The sequence below is a fragment of the Zalophus californianus genome, chromosome 4, assembly GCF_009762305.2.
Source record: "Zalophus californianus isolate mZalCal1 chromosome 4, mZalCal1.pri.v2, whole genome shotgun sequence".
Taxonomy (NCBI): Eukaryota; Metazoa; Chordata; class Mammalia; order Carnivora; family Otariidae; genus Zalophus; species Zalophus californianus.
In genome coordinates this window covers 66046627-66059079 of record NC_045598.1, presented here as the reverse complement: position 1 = coordinate 66059079, position 12453 = coordinate 66046627, and positions in this window count along the sequence as shown.

Genomic DNA, 12453 nt, shown 5'->3' with positions numbered 1-12453 from the left:
GGAGAAGAGAAGTAATAAAGATCAGAGCAGAAATCAATGAAATAGAAACCAAAAAAACAGTAGAACAGATCAATGACACTAGAAGCTGGTTCTTTGAAAGAATTAACAAGATTGATAAATGCCTGGCCAGACTTATCAAAAAGAAAAGAGAAATGACCCAAATCAACAAAATCATGAATGAAAGAAGAGAGATCACAACCAACACCAAAGAAATACAAACAATTATGAGAACATATTATGAGTAACTCTATGCCAGCAAATTAGATAACCTGGAAGAAATGGGTGCATTCCTAGAGATGTATCAACTACCAAAACTGAACCAGGAAGAAATAGAAAACCTGAACAGACCTATAACCACTAAGGAAATTGAAGCAGTCATCAAAAATCTCCCAAGAAACAAGAACCCAGGGCCAGATGGCTTCCCAGGAGAATTCTACCAAACACTTAAAGAAGAATTAATACCTATTCTTCTGAAACTGTTCCAAAAAATAGAAATGGAAGGAAAACTTCTAAATTCGTTTTATGAGGCCACCATTACCTTGATCCCCAAACCAGACAAACACCCCATCAAAAAGGAGAATTACAGACCAATATCCTTGATGAACATGGATGCAAAAATTCTCACCAAAATACTAGCCAATAGGTTCCAACATTATATTAAAAGGATTATTCACCACGACCAAGTGGGATTTATCCCTGGGCTACAAAGTTGGTTCAACATCCGCAAATCAATCAACGTGATACAATATATTAACAAAGAAAGAACAAGAATCATATGATCCTCTCAAGAGATGCAGAAAAAGCATTTGACAAAATACAGCATCCTTTCTTGATCAAAACTCTTCAGAGTATAGGGATAGAGGGTACATACCTCAATATCGTAAAAGCCATCTATGAAAAACCTACAGTGAATATCATTCTCAATGGGGAAAAACTGAGAGCTTTCCCCCTAAGGTCAGGAATGCGGCAGGGATGTCCACTATCACCATTGCTATTCAACATAGTATTAGAAGTCCTAATCACAGCAATCAGACGACAAAAAGAAATAAAAGGCATCCAAATTGGCAAAGAAGTCAAACTCTCACTCTTTGCAGATGATATGATACTTTATGTGGAAATCCCAAAGACCACCCCCAAACTGCTAGAACTCATACAGGAATTCAGTAAAGTGGCAGGATATAAAATCAAGGCACAGAAATCAGTGGCATTCCTATACACCACCAACAAGACAGAAGAGAGACAAATTAAGGAGTCAATTCCATTTACAATTGCAACCAAAACCATAAGATACCTAGGAATAAATTTAACCAAAGAGGCAAAGGATCTGTACTCAGAAAACTATAGAATACTCATGAAAGAAATTGAAGAAGACACAAAGAAATGGAAAAACATTCCGTGCTCATGGATTGGAAGAACAAATATTGTGAAGAGGTCAATGCTACCTAGAGCAATCTACGTATTCAATGCAATCCCCATCAAAATACCATCCACTTTTTTCAAAGAAGTGGAACAAATCATCCTAAAATTTGTATGGAACCAGAAAAGACCCCGAATAGCCAGAGGAATGTTGAAAAAGAAAAGCAAAGCTCGCAGCATCACAATTCCGGACTTCCGGCTCTATTACAAAGCTGTCATCATCAAGACAGTATGGTACTGGCACAAAAACAGACACATAGATCAATGGAACAGAATCGAGAGCCCAGAAATGGACCCTCAACTCTATGGTCAACTATCTTTGACAAAGCAGGAAAGAATGTCCAATGGCAAAAAGACAGTCTCTTCAACAAATGGTGTTGGGAAAATTGGACAGCCACATGCAGAAGAATGAAACTGGACCATTTCCTTACACTACACACCAAAATAGACTCCAAATGGTTGAAAGACCTGAACGTGAGACAGGAGTCCATCAAAATCCTAAAGGAGAACACAGGCAGCCACCTCTTCGACCTCAGCTGAAGCAACTTCCTAGAAACATTGCCAAAGGCAAAGGAAGCAAGGGCAAAAATGAACTATTGGGACTTCATCAAGATAAAAAGCACAGCAAAAGAAACAGTCAACAGAACCAAAAGACAACTGACGGAATAGGAGAAAATATTTGCAAATGACATATCAGATAAAGGGCTAGTATCCAAAATCTATAAAGAACTAATCAAATTCAACACTCAAAGAACAAATAATCCAACCAAGAAATGGGCAGAAGACATGAACAGACATTTTTCCAAAGAAGACATCCAAATGGCCAACAGACACATGAAAAAGTGTTCAACTTCGATCGGCATCAGGGAAATCCAAACCAAAACCCCAATGAGATACCACCTCACACCAGTCAGAATGGCTAAAAATAACAAGTCAGGAAATGACAGATGTTGGCGGGGATGTGGAGAAAGGGGAACCCTCCTACCCTGTTGGTGGGAATGCAAGCTGGTGCAACCACTCTGGAAAACAGTATGGAGGTTCCTCAAAAAGTTGAAAATAGAGCTACCATATGATCCAGCAATTGCACTACTGGGTATTTACCACAAAGATAGAAATGTAGGGATCCAAAAGATACGTGCACCCTGATGTTTATAGCAGCAATGTCCACAATAGCCAAACTGTGGAAAGAGCCAAGATGTCCATCGACAGATGAATGGATAAAGAAGATGTGATATATATATATATATACACAATGGAATATTATGCAGCCATCAAATGAGATCTTGCCATTTGCAATGATGTGGATGGAACCAGAGGGTGTTATGCTGAGCAAAATAAGTCAATCAGAGAAAGACATGTATCATATGACCTCACTGCTATGAGGAATTCTTAATCTCAGGAAACAAACTGAGGGTTGCTGGAAAGATGGGGGTGGGAGGGATGGGGTGGCTGGGTGATAGACATTGGGGAGGGTATGTGCTATGGTGAGCACTGTGAATTGTGTAAGACTATTGAATCACAGATCTGTACCTCTGAAACAAATAATACAATGTATGTTAAGAAAAAAAAAGAAGAAGTAGAAGATAGCAGGAGGGGAAGAATGAACGGGGGTAAATCAGAGGGGGAGACGAACCATGAGAGATGATGGACTCTGAGAAACAAACTGAGGGTTCTAGAGGGGAGGGGGTGGGAGGATGGGTTAGCCTGTTGATGGATATTAAAGAGGGCATGTTCTGCATGGAGCACTGGGTGTTATGCACAAACAATGAATCATGGAACACTGCATCAAAAACTAATGATGTAATGTATGGTGATTAACATAACAATAAAAAATTTAAAAAAATTAATAAAGGCAAATATCAATTTCTGGTGTTCATCTTAGTAAAAACCACTCTACAAGTATGAGATTGGGAAGTATGGCTTAGCAAAACTCTGAAAAGGATGTATGGATTTAAGATACCACAAGCACAAGAGAATTGTTCTGTTTCTGTACAAAGGAGGCAAATTTACTTTTAAAAACAATATTAATGAAAGAGTTTGAAGAAGGTGATGGTGATGTTCTGCTCTGTGCTTCCCCCCACCTACCTGTAATGTTTTTTTCAGTTCTTGGTTCATAGATAGAGCCAACGGAAACGCACTCTGAGGCGATAGGCCAATATGTTGAGTGGACCTGAAATAATGCCCAATGGGAAGAAATGTAATAGGTCAGAAGGAAGTCTAACTCACTAAAAAATTTAGATAGAAGGGGATCCATCTCAGTAGCTATTTTCAAATACCTGAGGGGTTTTATTTTGTAAGGAGAATTAGACTTGTTTTAAGACCACTCATGTGTAGAAATACTACTAATGGTTCCATATGGTACCATTCCAGTACATAGATCAACTGAAAAACCCTCCATCTGCAAAACACTTTACTAGTAAATTTTTACAAATTTACTCTAAATTACTAATTTCAAAATAAGAAAAGAAATTACCCAGGGATTAAGAAATAATGGAGCAGAATTCTGAAGCCAGAATGATAAATAAATACTGAAGCTGGGCTACCTCATGGTAAAAATGGATCCCAGGACTTAGGGCTGGTGTCAAAGGGCAGTGAGTACATGGGAAAAGGCAGATGGGACTTTGATCTGCAAAACGTGGGGAGGAGGGTGAAAGTGAGAATGCCCCTCTCCTTGACATGAAGATGCTTACCTCACTAGAGTCCCCTTCTCACTTAAGATATGGTTACTAAAAACACCCTTCTGTCTGTAGCAAGGCCCAAGAAGAGGCCTGTGCCACAGTAACAGGTGGGAAAGTAACCATAACAACAGCAGTAATAGCCAACTCTGAGAATTAGATGACTATAAACTCACCTCAGGTAAGTCTATTTATGGTAACCAGAGAAAGATTATAGTCAGAGGCTAACTCCAAGAGAAGAAACTGATTTAAAGTAGACTGTCAATGCCCGATTGAAACACACACTAAATAGGTCTGAATTTGTTTTTTATTTGTACTATTTGGAATTCATTTGGGATTCTCAAAATTTAGAATGGATTTCTTCATTCATTCTGAATAATTCTTATTTGAATGAGAAACTAAACTAAAAAAAAAGAGAAAGAGAGAAAGAGAGAGAGAAACAAAGAAACAAACACAATTCCACTCAAGAAAGAAGATTCTCAACTTAGGCTTCCTGGGATATACACAAATTAAGTCCTGGTAAATGTAGGCTCACAATAGAAAGAAAAAATCAAATACACTAGGAAATGAGCCACCATGAGTGAGAAAAATACTGAGACCAGAAATAATTAGTATTAGATTTACATCAAGGGCTTTAGATACTTGAGTCGTCAAAAACAAAATATAAAGTGTATAAAAAAACATTCAAAGAAATAAATGAAGGTCTCCAAAGATGAGCAAGGAATCAGAGTTCAAGCAGATTTGACAAAGGTCCAAAATCAAACAAACTACTGGAAATGAAATATATAATCATTGACGTTAAAAATCACAGCTGGCTAGAGAACTGGTAAACAAGAAATGTAGCTGAAAAAAAAAATCACTAAGAATGCAGTAGACTGAATTAAGTTGATAGAAAACATGAAAAGGGTATTATAAGAGGAAACAAAAAGAAGAGTCTGAAGGCATAATATATGTGTAGCCAAATTCACAGAATGAAAGAAGAAAGAGAACATAGGAGAGGCAATGTTCAAAAAGTTAATTTTTTTAAAAAAGGAAAAAAGTTAACAAATGAAAATTATTCAGAATGAATGAAGAAATCAATTCTAAATTTTGAGAATCCCAATGAATTCCAAATAGTACAAATAAAAAACAAATTCAGACCTATACTCATTGTAGTAAAACTGTAGAATAGTTCTTGCTCTCTACCCCCAAATATCTAAAAGCTCTCTAAGGTCAAAATAAAGAAAAAACAATTGGATGGCAGAATTACAAAAGTGGCAATGTAGGTAGCCAAAGTCAATAGAGGAATGTCTGCCAGTGGCAAGAAGATGAAAAACTTCAACCTAGCATTGTGTATTCAGAAAAAAATCTATTTCAAGAGAAAGGGTACAAAAAAGACATTTTTCTCTTTAAACAAGCAAAGAAAAAACTATGTGTTACAACCAAATCACCCTAAAGAAACTTATAGTAGCTCTTGGAGAATTTGTTGCATGAAAACAAATAAGGATATCTAAAACTTCAAGATACTGGATTCCGAATCAGGTAGTCTTGCTCATGAATGCTGCAAAACGTATTCATGAGAATCACAGCTATGTACCAGAACTGGCCAAGATGTTATAGGGTTTGAATATTTGAAATAGTCTCTTTAAAGATGCCTAGGGTTAGTAATATTCAAACCAGAGAGACTAAACTGAAATCTAATTACACTGTTTAGTTAGGTGGTAAATGATTTTTGCATAACCATAATAAGTGTGTTAGTTATCAGTCTATAGTTCTTCACAGAAACAGAACCAATAGTAAAACCAATGAATAGATTTATTATAAGGAATTGGCTCACATAATTATGGAGGGTGAGAAGTCCTCAGGTCTGCAGTCAGCAAGCTGGACATCCAAGAGACTGCTTTGTAGTTTCGGTCAGAGTTGGAAGGCCTGAGAACCAGGAGAGTCCATAGTGTAAGTTCAAGTCCAAAAGCTGGTAGGCTCCACACCCAAGTGCTGAGGCCCAAAAAGACCAATGTTGCACCTCAAAGCAGGCAGGCAAGAGGAGTTTCCTCTTAATCAGGCTTTTTGATCCATTCAGTTCTTTAATTACTGGAGACTTAGGCTAGGGAGGGCAATCTTCTTTACTCAGTCTACCAATCAGATGTTAATCTTATCCAGAACATCTTCACAAACATACCCGGGATTAACGTTTGACCAAACGTCTGGGCACCCCATGACCCAGGCAAGATGACACATAAAATTAACCATTATGATAAATAACATAAAGGCTTTATTTTGAAAATGATTATACAAAACCCCAAAGACTTAACTGTGGTTACAGAACATAATATTAACAGCATGTACCAAATATTTATGCATCTGTATTATACTACTGTTATGGGAAAGGCTTTAGAAACATCTCTAATTTAAGGTGGGAGAGAAAGGATTTAGTTTGGATTGCTCTCCTGAGACTCTCCTCATATTTCTCAGAAACTCTTTTCTGGTATTGCTTCCTGTGTCTTATTATGTGACATTTACTCCAGGTAAAACAGCTCAGGATTGAAAATCATTTACTTGCTGACCCACCAGTGTTTTTCTACTTACTCATGTCGTGTTCACTTATATGTGGGTTTCTATATTCTGACCAGAAGACGCATGAATGGGAAAAACTCAGTACTTCAAGGCGTAACATCACATTTCCATGTGTGAATTCATGGTCTAAATACAAGAGATTGTGTTTGTCTTTGTGCATATGTGGAAGGAAGATTATAGCATCTAATAAATCTTCATGCCAGTATATTGCCCATGAATTTGTCCTAAGTACACATCTCAGATTTTGCTTTCTAAAATGTGTATTTTGAATACTATGTGCCTTTAATTTTATTTAAAATAAATACAAGCTCATCAAAAATATACAAAGTATTTAAATATATCAAGATGAAAAATAAGTATCATCCAAAGTTATATCACTCAAACCCAACAACATATTATTTGAAATCATTTCTCTTTTTATCTTCTTCTCACTCTCAACAAGATTTGGGAGATTTTTAACATAGTTTAATTATACTATATTTACAACTTGGCATCCTGGTTATTATGGAAAATAACAATCTGCTGACATTTTAAAGTACACTCATGCTCAGATCGAACTCAAGACCAATTAAATCATGATCCCTAGAGGTGGGGTTAGTCATATTTTTTTTTTAAGTGCTCCCTAGTTGATTGTAAAGTCCAGCCACGGTTGACAACCACTGGCATAAGCATTGTCCATGTTGTTAAATATTTTTCATAAACATTACTTTAAATGAGTGCTTGCATTACACAGACATACTGAAATTTATTTAAAATTCTCTTAGTGTTGGACATTTAGGTTATTTTTAATTTTAAATGTACATATAGATAGATCTAAATATATGTAAATACTCAATCTTCCTACATATTATTATCAGAATATGCAGGTGTGTTGACCTTTTGAGAGGAGTTAAATTATAAAATGGACCTAATACCCTGAGATGACATGTATTTTCTTTTAGTTCTTTTGGCCACTGATTAACTGACAGTAGCTGGGAGCTATAAAGAAAATTGGAAAAACTGAACATCACTGCTAGAATTCATAATTTTGTTAAGAATCTAAAAGTGATTAATTACAACTTTAAGAAGCCTCCAATATATGCTTTGAATTTATTGCTTTGTATATCATATATATGTATGTAAATAGAAATAATTTTTAATTGTGTAGGGCTATTTTTTGGAGGGGTTATAACCTCAGTCCTTAAGAATTTTGCAGACTAATAACAACACAATTCATGGAAGAATAATTTATTTTAAGAAATAGAGAAAAATCACATTGTATTTGATTGGGGGGGTTGTGATAAAGAGAGGTATTTTGTCAAAATCCAATTCAGACATCCCTATGGAAAATTAAGACAGTTGGGATTAGATAGTATCCACTTATCCAATTTCTGCCTCACTGTGTCTTTTTTATTTGAATTAATCTGGGTAATGAACACCCAAACCAAATTATTGTGGGTTGATTACCCATGAAAAGTGGGTTAATTGTTTAATAGCCATGGGTGCAAGCGGGTATAGGTATTTTAATATACATAAACTTCTAGTTGGCATATTTGATAGTAGCATAAAATACATATACAATGAAATCAACAATACAGTTTCACATTAAAAGTTGATTAATCTTCTTGTTAGCATAATTTAATTGTCTGTAAAATTGGTTGCTAAATACTGGAAAAATAGTCATCTATTATAATTGCATCTGTTTAAAAAAAACAAGGATAAATGAGTGTTTTCTGAGTACTAAACAAATAAATCTTAATTTTGAGAAAATATTGGAAGAAAAGAGATATTTAGTGCCACTTACAATCAAAGGCAAATGTAACAAATGGTTGTTGCCATTGTCAGCTTAGCTTGGTATCAAACTTGGCTATAGTCAGATGCAGCCATCCCCATTCCTACGCAATTTAAAGTGAAATCTACATAAAAATATTCAGTTGCTAAGGAAGAAGTTGGCATCTAATTGAACGATGCTGGCTAGCATTTACATTCTCTGGGCAAGACAAATGGACCTACTCAAGCAACACCAGCTATAGCCATGTTTTCTAATTTACTTTCTAAGGTCATTAAGGGGAAGACCTTATCAGAACATAGCTGCCAGAGCCATTATCTTCCTATCACTCTCAATAAAGGTGCACAGGATTCCAAAGAAAAATGCCAGCATTCAGCTCTCCTCTCATGACAGAAGCAATGGACCCAATTAAACAATTTGGTGAATGGATCCATTACATTAGGCCCTTTCTTGAGAAACAACAACAATGGAACGCAAGGGAATAACAAAATAACAACAACAACCAAAAAAGATAGAGAGCAGGAGTGAGCATGCGGAATCAGCGGGGAAGCTGCAAGTGTGGGCGAAAGGTTAGTCTAAAGTTCACAAAGTTAACAAAGAAGCCAACCAAAAGGCTTTGCTTGATTGTCAAATCATCACTAATTTTCTATTTTTTTCCTTGTTTTATTTTCCTCTTTTTTTCCAACTTTTCGTTCAGCCGATTCCTTTTTTCTTATGGTAAACTGGGCTGCAGCCTGCCATTGCATTTTGCTGTCTTAAGAGATGAAGAAGTAATGGTATATTTTTTCCTTTAGCATTCATTTCAGAGGACAAGCCCCAGTGACAACTGATTTCAAGCATCATTTTGGCATAGCCCTGATACATGTCCTCCAGCTGAATGGTACTGAAAACCAACATCACAGAAATCTCGTTATGTCCAGTTTGGGGCAAAACCCAGAGATAACACCTTTGCTGTGCTCAGGGCACTCATCTTCTTGTTCTCTGAGAGTCAACAAGGCTTAACGTCATCTCACACCTGGGCCGCTTTAAGATGATTCTTGGTTGTGCAGCCCAGAGACCCAACCGCCACATATTCACATTCCCTCGTCCCCCTCTCCTCCTCTCCAGGTTTTGAAAGCCAAGGTTCACAGCTAAGCCACCTCTCTAGACTATGCCTCAGAGAGAACCAGACCAAGAACTCTTTACAACTGGCCATGAGGCTAAATCAGAAACAATAACGGCAATAAATACCTACAAGGCTGACACGTGAAAGGAACCAGACTTCTAAGAGGATGAAAGAGGTGGTCACTGGGGAGCTGCAGTTAAATTTCACCTAGAAAAAAACAGAAAAACAAAGCACCAGAAGAAAGCAAGAGCAGGCTGATGGTGCCTGGGATTTCATCAACCTTACCCAAGGCAGCGACATGGTCAGAGGAGGCCCTAGCTGCTCAGCTCTGCTCCTCGCTCCGTACTAGCCAGATGACATTCCTATGCTACAAGACGTATTCCCAATTGTACATATTAATTTTGATGCTTGCCTAGAGCCACAGTTTCTCATTCTCTGTCAACCAGTGTGGTTAATTATGTACTGTAATATTTAAATTACAATTCTGATTATTTTTGAAAGATAATTAGACTAAGAAAAAGGAGACAGAGTTGCAAGGAAGGTTGTTCAGAAAATTCTGGTGATAACAGGAGGACAATATATTCTCCCAGAAGTAACAATCATTTGTGGCGCAGCTGGGCCGTGGGGAGACTGCAATGAACTCTTTGGAACCATGCATTTATATTAATTAAGGGGGGGCCATCTGGTTCAGAGAAAAAAAGAAAACCAATTCTAGTAGATGACTTGTCAAACTTTGAGTGATATGTGTACATTCCAAGTAAATTCTTTCCCTCTGTATTATCCATCTCTTTGCTTCAGAACTTCTATTTTGCCCACAACATAAAAAGGACTTCTTACCTAGTTCGTGTTCTTCGTTTACTTGCATTTGATACAAAAATCTTGTTGTTAATATAGGAGTATTTCATTGTTTCACTGTCTCTTATGGTATCTCTTCAAAATTACCATAAAGTATTGGATAAGAGAGAGTCTGGTGGATACTTGGTCACTTTGTTTTCCAACAATGGAGCTATCCATGTAAATTTAACACATGCATCTGTATAATTATTGGACCTCTTAGTAGATGGATTTGTGCCAAGTAGGGAATAAATATTCAATTAAAAGAAATGAGCTCTTAATGTGTTTCTCTGGCAATATCAAAGACATATTTGGCATGAAACGTAACTTATTTTTATTTTAAAATCTGTTTTCACTAATTTTTTTTACACACAATAATAAAGCCAAGTAGACATAGTCAAGTCACATATTCAAAGAATGACATTCAAGAGCTAAAGCACACTCCAGGGTGCAACACTATCCCCCAGGTTCTTTTTGCCTCTTTTTCCTCTTTCCTCTGTCCCTCTTCTAATCCTTTTCTTTCCTCCCTCCCTCCCTTCCTACTCCCCCCTCCTTCCCTCCTTCCTTCTTCCCTTCCTTCCTTCCTTCCTTCCTTCCTTCCTTCCTCCCTTCTGTAAACATTTGAGCAAATTTTTGTGTTATTTCAGGTGCACGTTTAGGTACCAGGGAAACAAAAACAGGCATAGCTATGGAGAAACAAATAATTGTGGTCTCACCCAAAGTAATAAATGCTATCTCACATGGATTTCTGCAATGTTAAATATAAGTGGTGGTGAATACAATAAGGTAGGTAATTCTATCTAGTCAGTGCTTCAAGGAAGCTGGACAAAGGCTAAATTACTATAAAATAATGAGCGCAAAACAGAAAAGGGGTCTTCAACAACTTTTATTATCACATGAAATCAACCAGATTTTTTGAAAACTAATACAGTATTTTAAAGTATTGGTAATAGCATAACATAATGGATAAAAGCATTAGCTTTGGCTTTACCCAGATTTGGGTTCTAATATCAGGGTCAATACTGAAGAGCGATGTGACTTTGCATAAGCTACTTAATTGGTCTAAGTTCCAATTTTCTTATTAATAAAATGGGATACAACTGCTTTATTCAGAGGATTAAATGACATAAAGTACGTTAAGGGCTTATGACAAGAACTGGTTCATACAATTAATAACTATATTATTATTTATGTTACAATTATTATCACAAAATTGAAACAGCAATCCTGCTTGTCAAAATCACTATCAGACAATTCCCCCATGTGCATAAATAGCTACCTGATGGTGGTTTTCCCATCAGGAATCCAATCCAATATAACTTAGGAGAGGTAAACCCATGTGTTCTCTTAGTTCTTTAAAGGACACTCTAGATTCCCTTAAATGCAGGGTTTCAGAATAATGTAATGCTTTTAATGGTTAAATAGGCTCATGGGTAAATCAATACTAATGCAAAGAAAAGGGGGGTGTGACTGGAAGCAGGAATGAATGTAATCTTTACATCCCATTGATTATAACTGAATTCACAAAGAGCCAAAAAGTTTGTTGTTTCCTTTGAAGTGCCTAGGTGAGCTTCTATCTAACCAATCGGGGTTAATCTTTTGCTCTGTTGACCTTTGTAAAATGGTTTGCCAGGAAAAAGCTCAAGTCCCTAGACAACACTAACTACACACCTGGCTGTTGTCTAGAGAACATAACAATCAAGAGGGTCAGAAGAATAAAGGAAAACATAACGAGCTTCACATGACTTTTACAAAAGATTCCAATCAAATCTCACAGTCACAAAATAAGTTGTATTGGAAGCATTTGGAGCAATATGTATAATATCTGTATTGTTGAATGACCTCATAAAAATATCCTAATGCCCAGTGGGAGGTAGTTACCTTCGCTGGAGTTATTATGGCAGTGAGATAGGACGGTATACTAACTTGATTATTCTTCCCCTAAATATCCTGTTTCCTCTTAGTAATTGAATTCCACTTTCTACTTTAAAATGCCAATCTTGAATAGACAGTTCATTTCTTGAGATCTTAAAACACTCCCAGAACAGACAACATGGATTCCAACAGCTGCAATCTATATATCCTATGTTTATAAATTGTGT